Raw genomic sequence first — 18,796 nt, forward strand, 5'->3', positions numbered from 1 at the left:
CTCAGATGATACTGGCATTTTTCAAATATTTATTTATTTTTTTAGTTCACGGCAGACACAACATCTTTGTTTGTATGTGGTGCTGAGGATCGAACCCGGGCTGCACGCAAAACAAGAGAGCTCGCAACTGCTTGAACCCCATCCCCAGCCCAATACTGGCATTTTTAAGTAATCAAGTATTTTTAAATTCAGGCATGTATTTTTTTTTTTTTAAACACCCAATGCTATCACACATTTAGTCTAGTGTAAGTGTAAGTTTATATGGACTGGGAAACCAAAGTCCATGTAATTTGCAATATGGCCACATATTTTCTTTATGCAGTGATCTAGAACCAAACATACAACATCTCTAAAGTTTGCCTGCAGACTTCTAACTTCCTTAAACTTCTGAAGATATTACTGCTTTGTCTTCTTACAACCAGTTTGGTTGACAAGAATCCTGAAGTTAATCTGATTATCAACTGCCTTTTTGTAGGCAATTTACTCCCGTCTCTAATAATTTTCAAGGATCTTCTCCTGAAGATCTTCTTTATCCTGAAAAAGATAAAGCTACAGACAGCAGGTCCTTGTTATGATTTTTCTCTTACTTGTGCCACTTGGCTCTCAGCAGGCCCTTTCTACTAGGAATTTCTCAATCTACTTTGTTCCTCAGTGTGGACTGTACTGACAAATGTATTATTTTCAGTTATTTTGGGAGAGGAAAAGTAGACAGTGCTTGTGACTTTTTTCATTTCTCGGGGGTGGGTGGGAAGGTTATTGGGAATTGAACCCAAGCGTGTTATACCACTGAACTAAATTCTCCAGACATTTAAAATTTTTTTATTTTGAAACAAGTCTCAAAAGGCTGCTAAGGCTGGACTGGAACTTACGCTCCTCCTTCTACAGCCTACTGAGTGGCTGGGATTACAGGAATGCAGCACCATTCAGCTTTAGTACTCTACCTTGAAACCTGTTTCCTGGCTTTGTTTTATCAGCACAAAAGCAAACAGTATGGCTTGATGTACTTTTTCTCTTTCATCTCTCCTGCACAAGCATCCAGGTTTCAATCAGGGAAAAATTCTTAAAATTTTTCAAATGTACTACTTCTTCATTTCAAATACATATTTTAAAAAGTGCTATTCTTTAAATTCCCCTCTCCTCACTTCCTCTATTCTGAAACTTTCTCACTCTTTTGATTTTAATCTCTCTATAAAATTGCTCCAGATCAACCTGAGATTCTGTCCATCACAAATGGGGAATCTTTCTCTGTCCCACTACTCTGACTTCCACATAGCACCTTTCCTGAACATTCACATACTTTACAACTCACTAAGAATACAACAACTTGGTTTCAGTACAATGGCAAGGTTTTAGAACATTATTGTTATTTAATTACAGAACATTACCACCATACTCCAAAGAAACTCTATATCCAGTCACTCCTCATCACCCCCTGGCAACCACAACTCTAGTCTTCATGTATTTGTCCTTTCTGGAAAATTCCTATGTACACAGAATCATACAGTATGTGGTCATGTGTGTCTGGCTTCTTTCACTTATCATAATGTCTTCAAAGTTCATCCACGTTGTACATGTAGCACTCCATTTTCAAAGCGGAATGATGATTCCCTTCTATAAATATACCACATTTTCTTTACCAATCTATCAGTTAATGGGCACTGGGGTCATATCCATTTGGGGGCTATCATGTCCAAGGTTCTGAAGGAAAACATTTTCAGTTCTTCTGAGTATGAACCTAGGAATGGACTTGCTGAATTATATGGTTACTGCATGTTTAAATTTTTTGAGGAGCTGCCAAATTCGTTTCCATAGCAACAGTATCATTTTTTTACATTCCTATCAGCAATATTTGAGGATTCAAATTTCTCCACATTCTTATTTTCCATTTATTGATGATACCATCCCAGTACTATCCTTGTAATTTGTGTTAAGCATATTTTAAATTTTTTTCATGGTACATGATAATGCATCATAGTGGGATTTGCACATGTGCATAACATAATTTGGTCAATTTCACTCCCCAGTTCCTCCTCTCCTTCCTCTTCAGATCCCCTTCCTCTACTCAACTCTTCTGCCTTCTACTTTCATGAGATCCCTTTTTATCCTTTTTACTCTCTACAAATGAAAGAAAACATGGCTAGGGGGCTGAATTATAATGTTAGACTTTCCTTTCTCTTCCTCAGAAAACCCAATTATTATTATGCTTATTTTTAATAGATAAAATGATTCCAAAGCTTGAATATAAAATTTTTAGAGAAAAAAACACCCTGTTGTTAGAAATATACAATCTACTGTTTCTTATTCAAACCTCTGGTATTAGATATAGGGGCGGGGAAAGGGAGTTAGAGGGCAGGATGGTATGTCAGGAGCATGGTATCTGAAATCAGAATGACCCAGTTAGGAACAACATTTCATTTCCTTAACAGGTGTGCAACTTGAGGGATGCTGATAGTGCTATTGATTTGTATCTCCTTGAGAGTGGTTGATAAGGATTTCACAAGATGATAAACATAAAACATCCACTAAGTCGGTACTCAATAGTTAGTAAAGAAGAATTATATGTATAAAGAAAAACCTTTTCCCTTCAGAGTCTCATGACACACCTTAAGTGATTCTGTGTAATCAGAGGGACCAAGGTCTCAGGTTGGACAGTCCTAAGTAAGAATGCTGTTTCTGCCTATGTTAAGTATAGTCTTGGCTCTAGTTCCAAAGGAAACTAAATTCTTTGTTCCTCCTCTGGGACTACTTAATACTCCACACTAGGTTAAGAACATCAGCCAGTGGGGGTCAGTCACTTGGTAGACACCTGATACAGTATGATATTTCCTTGAGTTCTGTGGCCCAAAATCCTAGAATTCAGTCATTATCCAGCCAGGTGATTAACTTACATAATTTTTCTCCTTTTAAATTCTCATCTTCAAATGACTCCTTTTGCCAGAGTAAGCTTATTTCAAAAACTTTTTAAAGTAGCAAAACTTTATTTTTTGTTAAAGGCTAAATTTCTTAGGTATCTGCAATGCAAATAGCCTCAAGATCTCCAGTATAAGGTTCTTATATTTCATAATAGGAAGAAACATATTAATACTCAAAATACCTTTATTGCAGGGGAGAGAATTACTAATTTATAACAGTCCCTAAAGCACAGTTCTTATAGCATATCGAACTTAAACGGCATGCCCACCACACCATCAGAAAACAGAGCTTCAAAAGGAAAAAAGCAGGAATGCCAAGATCTCCAACCACAATTATTTTTAATCTATGAAACAGAGTTTTCTTACAAGTTATATAGTCTTTAGAGTAGTGACATTTATCATTGATGTGATCTATGTGTTTAATACGACTGTAGTCAGAAGGGAAGTTGGGCCTTTTATTTTTCCAGAAATTGAAAAACGTACCATCATTAAGACAAAGAAGAGAAAGATTTATACCCGTCTTTTTGGGACATGTAAGGTGAGAGTGAGGTCTCACAGTTGGAGACTTTGTGGATATTGCTGGAGGAATTGGAGATGCTTTCTAGTAAGTGGTAATCCTTCTTCCTCGAACACTGCTGTTTTGGCCTGAAATTTTAACCCCAGATGGGTAATCACCTAGGATATTAAAAATATAATAAAAGGAAATGTAGTGATTTTTCCCTAAAGATTACTTTAATTGCTGACTCTCATCCTACTGTAGGCCTCTAAGCCTTATTTAAATGGATAATGAAAAGAAGAAATTCTATGTAAAGGCAAAGGCAGAAAAATGTTCCCTTTTGTTTTTAGAGCAGAAAATCCTAATTGAATTTCTTCAAGCAGCACTTGAAATTTTATGTTACTAGTTTTTAAAGTTTTTCATATCCCAAAAGATATATGACCACATCAAAATTATACAACCATAGTGGCTACAATCTTTTTTTTTAATACCCTGAACAAAAGTCTGAGGAATAAGTTATACTCCATGAAAGTGATAAAAAAAATGTACATATCAATTTCTATAAGGTGCTAATGCGAAGCAAAACACTAATTCAACAAGTTTCCTATATCCTAAAGCTTATCTAGGAACATCTGATGCTCAGTAAGCTGGGACCTTAGTAAGCTTTAAGCCCTAAAACCTCTGTGATGTACATTCTTATAAAATTTAAGATGCTTACCAGTGGCTTTGTTCCTGATTAGAAGAGTGGAAATGGGAGAATCCTGGACTCTCAACCCTTAGCTTCTGTAAAGTAACAGGAAAATACCAGGGGTGGGGGGAAATGTTTATTTCTTATCAAATATTGTATGGTCTACTTCAAATTACTCTTTACAAATGCAAACTAAGACTAAAATAGTTTTCCTGTGTCTATCAGCTTTTGCTGCAAAGGGAAGGAGAGATATAGGGTACTCTGGAGGGACATTAGGAATTACAGAGTCCTTTTTCTTTTTGATACTGGTGATTGAACTTAGGGGTACTTAACCACTGAGCCACATCCCCAGCCTTATATTTTTTTGTATTTTAATTTAGAGACAGGGTCTTCTCGAGTTTCTAAGTGTTCCACTAAGTTGCTAAGGATGGCTTTGTAGTCAAGATCCTCCTGTCTCAGCCTCCAGAGTCACTGGATTGCAGACATGTGCCACTGTGCCCAGTAATTCTTTTTTTTTAAAGATGAGGTTGTTGGCCAATAAGATTCAGAACAGACGGAAACCCTCATGATAAAAGAAATAAGAATAAGTTACTGTGTTATGTCCTTGATTAGTAAGAGAATGAGATCTAATATATAAACAGATTGGTTTTAGGTAGAAAACAGACAATCCACTCATTAATACAGGAATGAAAGCAGAGGACATGGTGGGTGCAGCTAGCAGGGGTGGTATAAATAGGTGGAAAATTTCTCCTGATTGCTTTTATTTTCTTAGAGTTTAAGAGGAGTCATCAGGGTCAGCTAGAGAAGAGGTGATGGAAGATACAAGAATGCCAAGGAGAGTAAGAGAGCAACCAAACTAGAGACATGGGTAATAGCCAGGCAACATCAATGGCCCTCTTGAGGTTGGTGGTAATGAAAATGAAGAAAGACCAGTCAGCATACTGGTTTATTTCCAGTCTCATGTAGCTCCACAGGGCAGGAAGAGTTAGTCAGGGTTGTTTCTGTCAACCAAGTATGATTAAGAAAAGAGGCCTAATGGAGCTGACAATGTATGCAAGGAATAAGTGACAGACCAGGGAACCTAAGGTGGGACAGAAGGAGGTAATGAGGCTGCATCTTCATATGTGTGAAAGGTGCCCTGGGGTTGTGCAATGCATGGTCCAAAGGAGTGTAAAACAGTGGAGGCATAAGTAATTGTATAAGTAACTACATATGTCAAATAATCATTAGCACTAGAGTACCAGAGGAAGATAGTCATAGAGGATCATGTCTGAAATTGAGATTATGAATAAAATACCTTTGGGGTCTAGGGTCTGATCCCAGGAATGGAAACTTCCATGGTGGAAGACACTGGAGGAAAGGAAGTTTAGAAATTCAGAGGTCAGGTAGCTGAAAAGATTACCTATGGGGAAACTCAAAGAAGTTTGACAGGAAAACTGTTTTCCCAAGCCAGTGTTGCTCTAAGAATGAGGACCAACTTAAGTGTATATTGAATCCAAAAAGGGTTGTCAGGTACTCTTCCCTAGACAGCATGAAAGTCAAAGGCCTAAAGGTTTTAGGGAGAAGGAATGAAGAAGTCTGGAAGCTGAAATCAAGGTCAACTACTTCAAATGCAGGCCCAAATGAAGAAAGGGGAGGATGATGTCATCATTTGAGAAGACTAACAGAAGCAGCGTCCCGAGAGGAAAGTTAGTTTATTTAGAAACAAAAGGGTAAACAGAATTCCTCAAAGAAGTCAAAAGATCTAGGTTTTTTTGGTAGCCCAGGGTCCTTACCTAGTAACGCCCTGCATCCAACATAACCATTTTGGGTGTCACACTATTGCTGGCCTCATAATCTTGTAGTGGTACATGAGCTCCTGTAAGCTGGATTTTAAAGAGAGTGGCTAGGGAATTGCTGATTCAGTACCTTTAAAATGAAGTAAGACAAAAAGCCCATTATATTACTCTCATCCAATTCACTATGAAAGCATTCATATTTTAAAATTTTCAAAAAGCAAGCATCTGAGAGACACTGCTTTTAATCGTGGGGAAAAAATAAAATTTAGATATTTAGAAATAAGTTGGAAATAGGCAGTAAATTTCATATCATAAAAGATTATTACTGGGTAAGCAATCTTCTGATTGCCAGGTTCTATTTTAGGTGTGTTATGAAGGAATGGTAATGAGGTTAAAGATGACCAGGATTCTCTAATGTTTAAGGCAATGAGAGGGCAGAAGCAGGAACAGTTAATCCTCAGAACTCACGACTGCCTGCTAAGTGAAGAAACTAGCAGAACCCTCCAGAGATCTGGGACTTACTATAAGGTGCTTTCACTATGAGACGAGAGGAAAGGTCTATGCTTTTGGAGTACCTCCACAAGGAAGTGCTGTCCTTCAGCACTCAGGACTCCAAGGAGGAAAAGTTTCAGTGCAGGCTTCTGAAGATTTACTAAAATGTGTCGTGAGTAGTGACATGAGCAGTAGGACAGAAGTAACATGAACAACCACCTTTTCTTTTTAACAAAAATATAGTAAGGTGGGTGAACAGACCCACCCACCTTCCCAAGAGTAAGCAAAATGGACACCAAGGAACTCAGCACAAGAAGCAGCAATACGAAGAAACTCCTTCCCCAACTTATGCCTTCCTCTTGCAAACAGCTAAAGCACAGGAGAGAATGTCATTTTCTTCATGCCACTTGCACCTGTACAAAGAAATGGACCTTAATATTCTCACTGAAGAAGCACTGCTGAAGGCTCTTCACATGCCAGACTTCTAGCTTGCCTAGCTGAAATAATTTAAGAAAAACTCACACTATTACTCAAAGATTAAGGTTTCTAAATTTAATACACAATAGATTTAAAAAAAAACAGATTTCATGGTATCTCATTTGATGCAGAGTCATGGTACTACACAAATTACACATAACCATAAACAGAAATAAAATGGGTGTTCCAGAGGCACAGCAGTGACTAAAGATAACACGTATTCATTTAACATTTATTGAGCGCACACTATTTACCAGTCATTGTTCTAGCACTAGGGATACAGTGTTGAAAGAAATAGATAACACAAAATTTACTTTTTAGTGGGGAGACTAACCAAAATATGCAAGCATAATACATAGTAAATTAGATTTTAAGTTATAATGATACAGCCTAAAAAAGAAAAAGTAAGAAGGGATGATATAAACATTAGGAAGGGGCTCACTGAGGTGGCGATGTTTGAGAGGAGATCTCAGGAGGCAATGCTGGAGAGGAAATGAATAAATAAGTTGTGTGATTCAACACAATGTTACTTAATGGGTACCACTACAAAACCTGTGGGTCTTTTCATTGAATACACTGTCTTTTGAGATTCAGAACAGCATTATTTGCATAATGCAAAACTGGAGTAAACTTAGCAAGAATCTTCATCTCAAATTACAAACATGCTCTGAAGTAAATATAAAGTGTCAGTGATATGCATTCACACTTATGAGTTATTTAACAGGATGAAAGTCTTATCTAAAATAAGGTTAAAACTCCCCCACTATTTCCAAAGAAACGTGATCCAGGAAATGTTCTTCATAAACATCCAAATCCTAAACTTAAGTAAAAAACTAAACCTAAGTTTATATGCAATCATACAGAATTAAGTAACTTTTAATTTCTGACTGGTTTTGATCCTTGTCTAGAACTTGAGGCCCAAGAGTATCTACTTTATAAACACATTTTTAGGCAATGAGAGGGCAGAACTGAGGTGAATGATTAGAAATGGAGATCAGAACTGAAAGGAAATTGAAAAACTAACAATATATTCACAGATTAAAATCAACCAACCAAACTTACAAAATACTGACCCCAGGGGAAAATATCTTCAATCTGCTATTGTCCTGCTACTAAAAATAGCATTGTTGGGGCTGGGGTTATGGCTCAGTGGTAGACCGCCCACCTAGCATGGGCGAGGCCCTGGGTTCAATCCTAAGCACCACATAAAAAATAAATTAATTAAAAAGATATCCAACTATAACTGAAATAAAAATTTTACTCATCTTTCCTACTTCCAAATCATACCCATTCCATAAAAATGAGTGTTCTTCTAAAAAAGTTCACTCTATAAATCTGTTGAAAATCAGATTGGCTATGTACTTTGTTAAGCTATTAATACTTGCTGTGCAGCCTCCAATCTAGCTCCTATTGCAACCTGTTCTCAGATGTTTCCTTTATGAATGTCCACTCCAAATTCTCACATCAGGCCACAGTGTCTCACATCTTCTGAGTAGGCTCACAGCTTCCTCCTAAATTCCCCATACTGTTTCCCTCCACCAGAGACGTTGACAGTCCTGGTGGTCTTTTGCCCTCCTGTTTCAAGGTTAAAATTCCTTCCACTTTTCAAGGCCAATCCTGCCTTCAGAACCATCCAGCTATAGCTATGTAATGCTCTAGTCAAACGGACACACTGTTTTTTCTTCAACCATCTCTGTGCTTCACTCTGAAGTCACTGTTCAGGTAATTTCTGAACCTTATGGAAAAATCTTCTTTTAACTGAAATCTCTGCTCATAAAAATTTTACCTATCTTTCCAGAGGAACCAAATCAAACATTATTTCCATATAGCATTACAGAGTTTTTAAACTCATATAAAGTGATTTCTCTCTCATTTCTATCATAACCTTTTGAACCTCTCTAATTACCAGAAAATAGGGCATCAGAATGGTGTCTTCACATGCCTACTGCTCCTATGAGGCAAAAGACAGAGGGCAGGGATGGTCATGTCACTTCTCCACACTTCCCTCAGAATTTAGTTTAATGCATATGTACACAAGAACTACTCAAATTTTTGTTAAACATAAAAACTGGACTAAAGTCATTAAACTGGACTAAAGAAAACAATATCAAAACATAAACTACTTCTCTGAATACTACTATTGCTGGGGCTTCTAGTTTAAGGTTGTGAATTAAATACATGTACAAAATTGTTTCCTATTGTTTCTGAGACCCTCTAAAAATGACAATGAATATAAATAGTAAGCTGGGTGTAGTGGCACATGCCTGTACTTCCAGCTACTTGGGAGGTTAAGGCAGGATAATCGCAAGTTCAAGGGCAGTTTAGACAACTCATGGAGACCATGTCTAAAAATAAAAGAACTGGGAATGTTTATAAGTGGTAGAGCATCCCCGGGTTTAATCCCCAATACCTACCAATCTATATAAGGTAAAAAATAAGTAAGACAAATAGATACATAAACAATATGTAAATATAAAAAAGGGCGGAAATATAGCTCAGTGGTAGAGCACTCCTGGGTTCAATTACCAGTCCAAAAAAAAAAAAAAGATAACATGTATTCATATAACAAAAAAGGAGAAAAAATCTCAATGGAAGAGATGAAGAGATTTAACAAATTCATGAAAAATGAAGAACAGTAACTGATATCTTCAGTGCTAACAGAGAAAGCAACAGGAGAAGATCTATCTATTAGAGGCACTGGACTCTCAAGAGGACATGTCCCTTCACAGAACAGAGGTAAGAACTGAGGCTAAACTTCTGTATGAAAAATACAGGACCTCTCCAACTCCAGGCAAAGGGGTGAACAAACTAAACTTGGAGAACCAGTCAGAAAAAAGTGGTTGCTGAAACCCTAAAGCAAAGTCTCTATAATCTGGAAACTAGGATTCTACCTCTAATTTATTATCAAGCTTGCTTGTCTAATTTCCTTACAGCCAATCCTAGTCAGTTGATATCCCTACTGAACACAATGGATACTTACTTGGCTTTGAAGCCTCATTTCTAATAATGAACATAACCAGGAACAATCACACTTGAAGGAAAGCCTGCAACAGGAAAACATCCAGAACAGACCGCAACTTAAAACTCCCCCAAATGGATAATCCAGGGAATGAAAATAAATAGAGGCCTTGAAGAGTAACTCAAAGAAATCTGCAGTTACTGCATTCAGGATCCCCTCAATTAGCACTGATGATGGCTATGAGATCTTTCCTAACATCACAACAACTGTACACTGAGAGATACCACAGTCTCAAAAACTCAGCCTCTGCCCACTTTAACATGTCAAAACTGGTTAGAGCTGTGCTGAATCATCTTCTCTTTCTTCCTTCTATCTAGGTGATCTCATCTGCATGCTGCAGGGTTCATCTGATCCTCATCAGTGTCTCTGAATGTATTAAATGTAATCCTCTCTATGTCATCTGCCATTTTTTTTTCCATTCTCTCTCCCCGTGTCCAGACCACCAGGAAAGCCTACTTTTAAACAATGTGAAATCGACCTATTCCCCTCCATCTCTGATGTCACCTATCTAAGCCAAGTCACTGCTTGCCTGGTTATCTAACCATTACAGGCTCCATATTTCATTTGTGTCCTTCCAATACAATCATTAAATACTCTGACATCTTTTAGAAACCTAACCTACCACCCTTCACTATTTGACAAAATTCCTTCCTATGGCTAACAAGGCCTTGAGCCCCTCCTCATTTCATCTTTCTCCTGCTTCAGTTCTCAGCTTTTTTTGACAATTTTATAAAGCAGTCCAAATATCTGTTAAGAGTATCCTGTTGATTTTTTTAGCACTTACCATAAGCTAAAATTTCCATTTTAAAACCACTAACTCATGTCCTTTTCCAATTTAACTGGTAGCTTCACAAAGGCAAGGATCACATTAATTTTCTTTTTCTGGGTGCCAGGGATTGAACTTGGGGGCACTCGACCACTGAGTCACATCTCTAGCCCTATTTTGTATTTTATTTAGAGACAGGGTCTCATTGAGTTGCTTAGTGCCTCACTTTTTGTTGAGGCTGGGTTTGAACTTATGATCCTCCTGTCTCAGACTCTCGAGCTGCGGGATTACAAGTGTGCACCAATGTACCAGGCTCATATTACTTTTTGCACCATAAGCACAGTGAGTAGCATAACTGTCTGGCACCAAGGATATGCTCAATAAATATTAGTTGGTTAAGTAAAGGATAGACCTGTTTTCATGAGTAGGTTAGACATTGAATTAACCCAACAGAAATTCTTACAAGAAGCATAAAGATAATAACATAAAGATAATAATAAATACTTGCTTTGTCTAGCTGCATTCATTTCACCAATATACACTTGCCCCTTAGTCCTAGAGTTAAGAGACATTTTTCAAAATTTTATTACCAACTACAGTCTTCTTAACATATATCTCAGAGTGGTGTTTGAAATGCATCCTTTTCATTTATATTAGCAAGTTTGAATCAGTTACTAGAGTTCACTGAAACCCAAACTCCCTTGTAAAATATCATACATTAGAATCTTACTATGTTATGGAGCTCAGTGACAGGCCCCTCCTATGCAAAGCATTTCCTCACTAATGTGCTTAAAGTATCATAGGAAACAGTTTCCTCTTACTATTCCGGTGAGCCTTTCATAAATCCACTAATACCAAAGTTCAGCGAACTTTTTATGTACAGGCACCAAAAAACATAGAAACTAGCCAAAACTACAAAAGATATAATGAGACACAGAAACACAGTAATTACATGAGACTGTAAAAATGCCACTGTCAGTGCAAGATAGAGCAATAGGATAAGTCAAAGTAAAGCAATAAGAAAATCCAAACAACATAACTGCTATAGTTTGGATCTGGAAGATGCCCACAAAGGTCTCTGTACTAATGAAGTCCTGATGTCCAGTGTGGTGCTCGAGAGGTAGAGTATGGAGGGAGGTCACCAAGTTCCTGGGGGTGTGGCCTCCAAGGACTGTGAGCCAAGTTTTTTCCCCTCTCACTTCCCCACTACTCCCACCACAATTCACTCTCAACACAGGTTCAAAAACCCTCATGGATTGGAGCCCCCAAACTGTGAGCCAAAATAAAGCTTTACTCTTTATAAGTTGATCTTTATAAGTTATTTCACAGTAACAGAAATCTGACTAACACAATAATCAATGCAGACCTTATGAACATACAGTAATGCTATGACCTGAAAAAGTAAAACATATTCTCACATACCAATACAACAAGCCACAAAAATTGATTATATACTAAGCGAAAACAAAATAAAACAAACTCCCCAAACCTAAGGCCAAGTGACTCCATAAAATTACTAATGTTACAGAAAACACTCTTTGATCATAATGCAAAAGCAACATAATTTACTAACAGAAACAAAACTCAGAAAGGCTTATCTGGACATTTAAAAGCTTTGTCATGAAAATTAAAGAACTTGTTAAAAATGACCCATGAAAATACTGCATTTCAGAATCAATGGGATCCACTGAAAACAATGATGAAATACAATAAAAACCAAACAAGAGGAGTGAATTAAATTTTGACCCTCAAAGTAGAAAAAGAACTACAGAGTACAGAGAACAAAAGCTGAAAATGAGAAAAAATAAAAAAAAGAGATCTAGACCACACACACTGGCTTAAGTAAAACAAGATGGCACAGATATACAAGAAGTAAGATAACCAATGAAATAAGAGAAATTTAAAAATTTTTAAAGAATATCTTCTTTGCAAACCTGTAAACAAATGCACCTGGAATTCTACATAAAATGCACAATTTCCTACAAAAATACAATTTATCAAAATTTATTCCATTAGAATTAGAAAGCCTAAACAAACTCATTTTCATAGCAAAAACAGTTATCAAGAAACTGCTCCCCCCAAAAAAAATTGCCAATTCCAGATATACACAATATGTGTGGAAAAAAATTCAAATGTATCTGAAAGACACAAAAGTAGATTTCACCAATGACAAGATATCCCTGTCCTTGGGTACAACTCAGCACTATAGAGAGTCCAGTTTTAAGTTATGGAGATGGCCTGAAGCGACACATCTGCATATATCTTGTTTGAAAAATGGCAATACTTCACAATTTCAAACAATAACTAAATCAACAAAAACACAGAATATAAACAAGCAAATAAACTTATTTCAAACACATAATTTAACTATACTGCAGTGGAAAACAAAATAACTCAAATAACTTCTGAACATTACTTTGACTCCATGCCATCTGACAATTATAAACAAATCATAATTGCCATTTCTTTTGTTTTATAACAGTGCCCCATTTAACTCTGAACCTACTTTCAATGCATTCTAGGATCGAACAAGGAAGTAAAAATATGAGATCCAGCTTTCTCACTTTCAAGAGAAAGGAAGTACAAAAATAAGAAAATACAACACAACTCTATTGTACTGCACTGGAACTTAGGTTCAGTACAAACTCGTAGCAAGATACAGAGAAAAAAGAGAAGAGATGCATGTACATGGAGGGTGTGTGTGAACACACACACACACACACACACACACACATTTTCTGACTGTCTGCACTAAGACCTAGAATCTATGACATTCTAGTAAGGAATCAACATTACACCTAGCACACAGATCCTAACCCTCAATGCCATCATTTGTGAATAAGGAACCACAGATGGCTGAAATCATAGCTAATTCATGGTGAAGCAGAATTACAAGGTGAGTCTGGAAAATAAGGTGCCAGAAATCAAAAACACCTGAAGAATGAAGAGTCAATTTCAGGACACAGAAACTAGTGCTTGAATCTGGGCGCAATGGCACATGCTTGTAATCCCCATGGCTTGGGAAGCTGAGACAGGAGGACTCCAAGTTCAAAGCAAGCCTCAGCAATTTAGTGAGACTCCATCTCCAAAAGGAAAAAGGTGAGGAGGGGTTGGGGATGTGGCTCACTCTAAGTGTCATAAACAATAACAAAAACAAAAAACAAAACCACTGCTTTAAAGACTTCCTACTGGCCATATATGGAACAGTTTGAGCATAAAAATAAATTACTGTAATAACAGATTAGATTCCACTGAATAAAACAGGAATCCATGGGTCCATGCTAATGTCAATATATTAAAAAAAAGAATGAAAAAGAAAAGCTCTTTCTTACAGAATTTCAACTAAAAAATGCAAAAGAAATAATCAGATTAGAAAAACCACTATTTCACATAGTAGTAAATGATTTAGACTAAATCATCAATGGATATGAAAATTCGAGCAGCAAAATAGTGATCTAATCTCACAGCATTTCCTGGCAAATATTTATTAATAAGGTACAAAAGAGTAACTTTTCAACAAAGAATTCTGACTGACACTATTTTATTTTTTTATTTATTTTTAAAAAATATTTATTTTTCAGTTCTTTGCAGACACAACATCTTTGTTTGTATGTGGTGCTGAGGATCGAACCCGGGCCACATGCATGCCAGACGAGCACGCTACCGCTTGAGCCACATCCCCAGCCCACTGACACTATTTTAAAAAAATAACAAAGTTATCATGATCATCAGGAATGAGACAAACTGGCATCATACTGCCACATAATGGCACACTGAGAAGACACAGCACCATTTTTGTAGTATTCCTGCCTGAAATGCATAACCTTAAACTAACAATGAAGAAAAACAGACCAACTCAAACTGGGAGACATTCTATAAAACAACTGGATTGTACTCTCAAAAATGTCAAGATCATGAAAGTTAAAGAAAAAAACAAGGAATGGTTACAGATTAAAGAAGTTTTGAAAGAGACAAAGTACTATTTGTGTTCTTGGATTGTACTCTGGCTTGATTTTTGTTTTTTTGCTCAAGACACTATGGAAACCTAACACTCTCTAAACCATTGAGACTATGAATATGGTCTTCACATTAGGCAGTGTCATTGGCAATATCCTGATTTTGTAACTGTACTATGGTAATGTAAGAGAAATATTTTTATTCTTAGGAAACACATGGAAGTATTTAGTTGAAAAGAATCATGATGGCAACAACTTACTCTCAAGTGGTTTATGAAAAGTGTGTAGAGACAAAACTGTAATGAGTGTACTAAAATGTTAACTAGGAAATCAGAGAATGGTATGTGTTACTATTCTTGCAACTTCTCAGTGAATCTGAGATTATTTCAAAATAAAAAATGCTTCAGACAATGTATTCATTTTACATGTTCTTTTATCAGTAAGCACAAAAATGTTTCATACAGTAAAAAAGAAATCTAATAAATTTAAAAACATTCTCTTCACTGTACAGAAACTCTCTTATCACTCTAAGTGATAAGAGAGAACAGTCAGTTTATTTGGCAGTTCCATTTGTTTTTAGTGGTACACAAAATAACAATGTATCTTATAATCAATGGAGTCTTATGTTCAAAAAAATACAATACAAAGTCTCATAAAAATTGCTCAAAAAGGCAAAAACAACTAGCCCTACCATATATTCTCAGAAAAAATACCAATTCTAAGAAAATATAATTCAGTAAAAAAGTCAAAGTAACTTTCTTATCAAAATCACTATTAATTCCTTGTTTTGCTAGAATAATCCCACATGGCCATATCTAGGAGGCTTTGAACCCAGGTATTTGAGGGCTCCTTGAGAAATTTTTGCTGGTAGATCCCTACTACAAGATCCTCTAGAGTGAGAAGTTCTAGATCTTGCCTGAATTCTTCCATATGTAAAGAAAAAAACAATTAGTGAAGGGGTGTATCAAAATGGAAACAGGTACTGTAACACACTTCTGCAGTGACCCATAGTTTTACTTACCTAATGCTCATGCCATTCATTCCAAACACCAATTGACTCTGGCTCTATCATCAGACTGGACAAGGGGAAAAATTATTTGTATTGTATGCCTACCTTAAGTTGCTTTTAATTAACTAATGCTGTCCTCTCAAATGGGTGGGGGAAGATATAGGGAATAAAGACTGAATAATTTGATAACTAAATGAGTACTATTAAAAACAAGTGATATACATTAGAAAAAAAAAAAAACTATTGTTACTACTCACCAGTTACATTTACCTAGCAATGCTAGCAAAGTGAGACTTAGGATACACAAACACATAAAACTATTAAGAAGGAAAATATTATATTATCTGCTCATGATTAATAAGTACAAAAGTTAAAACACAATTTCTCTGAATCCTAGCCTAGAAGAATTTAGATAAAATAAATAATATAGTTTTCTCTCAGCATTACAAAAAAGGGGGGGATGCTACATTAGACTTTCTGTAAAAGATAATCTTGTGTGGAATAATAGATGTTCAGAATACAGCATCCATTCTTCAGGTTAAAAAGACACTGCAGATATTTCAAAAGGAAGAGCTCAGAAAATATGTTTTATATCCAAGTGAAAATATATTCAGCTTTATAGTCTTCAAAATCTCTCCCAAATCAGTGAAATTTAAAAGAAAAGGAATTATATATTAATCACTCTGAAACTACTCAGAATTAATCTCACACACACAGCTAATACACAGACAAGAATTCTTTTTTTAGGTGCTTTCTGTGGATGTTCCAGTATCTAAATGGATACCTTAAGAACTATTAACTGGAAATTACCTTGCAGTAGATAGGTGGCCATTTCTATGGGTTTAGTTGAATAAATCTATACAGGTTTTTTAATACAGTTGCTTGGTCATGCCCCAATTCAAAGTTTGAAATAGGAATCTTGTGACTAGAATCACCTGAAGGAAATAAAAAGGAGGTAGAAGTTCAAACTTTGGACAATATAGATATTATAGTGTAGTCTAGAAGTAGGAGTAAGAGTAGAGAATAGTGGGTAGTTCATATTTAAGCACTTGTTCCATGTGCTGGTATGCTTAGGTACTTAACATTTTAATTTATAGTCAGTTACTTTAGGAGATTGATGATATATACAAAAGTAAAGGCCACTGAGGATCCCAGAAATGGGTAGTGAAAGATAACAGTTGGTAAATGTGGGGTCAGGACCCAAAACACAGGCTAAAGTGAGCAAGCCTGCAGTGTTTACAGTATTCCCATGCTGCCTCTTGGGGATATTTTGTTAGTAGGGCTGGGGAACACTGTAGTAATGACTACGTTTTAAGAGGTTGTATGATGAAGACTTTCATTTCCAGAATAGACCAAATAATTTGAACCAACTATCCAGGAAAAGAAATAAAGTTCCTTGGGAATATTAAGAGCATATAACAAGAGTAAAGAATTACTAAGTCAAGGTACACAAGAATACAGAAATCCAGAGAAGCAAGGCTAATTTTGGAAAAGTTTTCCCCTGGGTTATTTTACCAGCTCCAAAAGAGAAAGCAAATGGCTGAGCAGTGTGCTTTTGCAGTTTTGAGGTTTCAACTTCTAGAAGCACAGTTTCTAGAAGCCCAGCTAAGATAACAATATTACAGGTCCCAAATTACTTACTTTTTCAAATACTCTATAATCAAGTACAAAAAGACAAGAATGAGAATCAAAATAAAGTTGATAAAGATCCACAGGTACTCCAGATAAATAATTATGCTTATGTTTGACAAGTTCAAATTATGAATTTCAATGTAAAATTAAGAACTATAAGAAGAGAATGCAGGGGGCTGGGATTATAGCTCAGTGGAAGAGTGTTTGCCTTGCACACATGAGGCACTGAGTGTGATCCTCAGCACTACATAAAGTAAATAAATAAGCAAAATAAAGGTATTGTGTCCATGTTCAACTAAAACAATTTAAAAAAAGGGAATGCAGGACGAATTCAGCCTAAGAAGATAAAAAGACTGATCATCCTCTTACAAAATCAACCAAAAGAAAGAAGATCCAAATTAATAAAATTAGAGATAAAAAAGAGAAATCACAGAGACATCACAGAAATCTTGAGAAACATTAGAAACTATTTATTCTCCAATAAACTGGGTAGCCTAGAAGAATTAGATATATATAGATATATACAACCTTCCAAAACTGAATCAAGAAGACAGAAAACCCAAAAGACCAATAACTGGCAATGAGAGAGAAATAATAGTAAAAGACTTCCAAAAAGAGAGGTCCAAGACCAGATGGATTCTTAGCTGAATTCTACAAAATTTTTAAAGAAAAACAAATGCCATTGAACCTCAAATAATTCCATGAGGCAGAAAGGGACGGAACGCTTAAATTCATTTCATCAAGCTAGTTTCACACTCATACTAAAACCAGATAAAGACACATCAAGGAAAGAAAACTACATATGAATATCACTGATAACTTAGATGCAAAAATCCTTAATAAAATATTAGCAAATAATTTTCAATGACAAAGTAAGAAGACTGTACATCATAACCAAGCTGATTTTATCCTAGAGATACAACTATGACTTAACATAAACAAATCAATAAATTAAATTCATCTCATAAAAAGAAATACTTAGTCATCTTGATAGGTGCTTAGAAAACCTTCAGTACCCATTCGCACTTAAAACAAACAAACAAACAAAAAACCACTGAAGAAACTAGGGATAAAAAGAACCTACCTAAGCACTATAAAAGCTATCTACAAAAAAAGCCAACATTATAGCAAATGGGGGAAAACTGAAAACATTTCTTGAAAATCAGGGACCAAAGATGTCCATTCTCACCACTCCTATTTAATACAGTAGTATAAATTCTAGTCAGAACAATTAAATGACAGAAGAAAATAAAAAAGATACAAATAAGAAAGGAAGAAGCCGAATTATTACTGTTTGCAGATGTTCTAATCCTATATTTAGAAGATCCAAAAATCTCAACCAAAAGACTGCAAGAGTCAATAAACAAATTCACCAAAGAGCAGATTACAAAATCAACACACAAAAATGAGTAGCTTTCCTACATAACAGTATTGAATCTGCTGAAAGAAATCAGAAATAAAATCCCATTTATAATAGCCTTAAAAAAAGCCAACCCTAGGAATAAATCTATTCAAAAACATTAAAGACCTCTAGGACAATAACTATAGAACAATGAAGAAAGAAACTGAAG

General features: G+C 35.9%; 1 pseudogene; it reads right to left on the reverse strand.

Moving 5' to 3' along the window:
* Positions 1-3,400: 3,400 nt before the first annotated feature.
* LOC144373129 (protein maelstrom homolog) lies at positions 3,401-18,245 on the reverse strand (annotated as a pseudogene).
* Positions 18,246-18,796: the final 551 nt, after the last annotated feature.

This window comes from Ictidomys tridecemlineatus, unplaced genomic scaffold, assembly GCF_052094955.1.
Source record: "Ictidomys tridecemlineatus isolate mIctTri1 unplaced genomic scaffold, mIctTri1.hap1 Scaffold_246, whole genome shotgun sequence".
Classification (NCBI taxonomy): Eukaryota; Metazoa; Chordata; class Mammalia; order Rodentia; family Sciuridae; genus Ictidomys; species Ictidomys tridecemlineatus.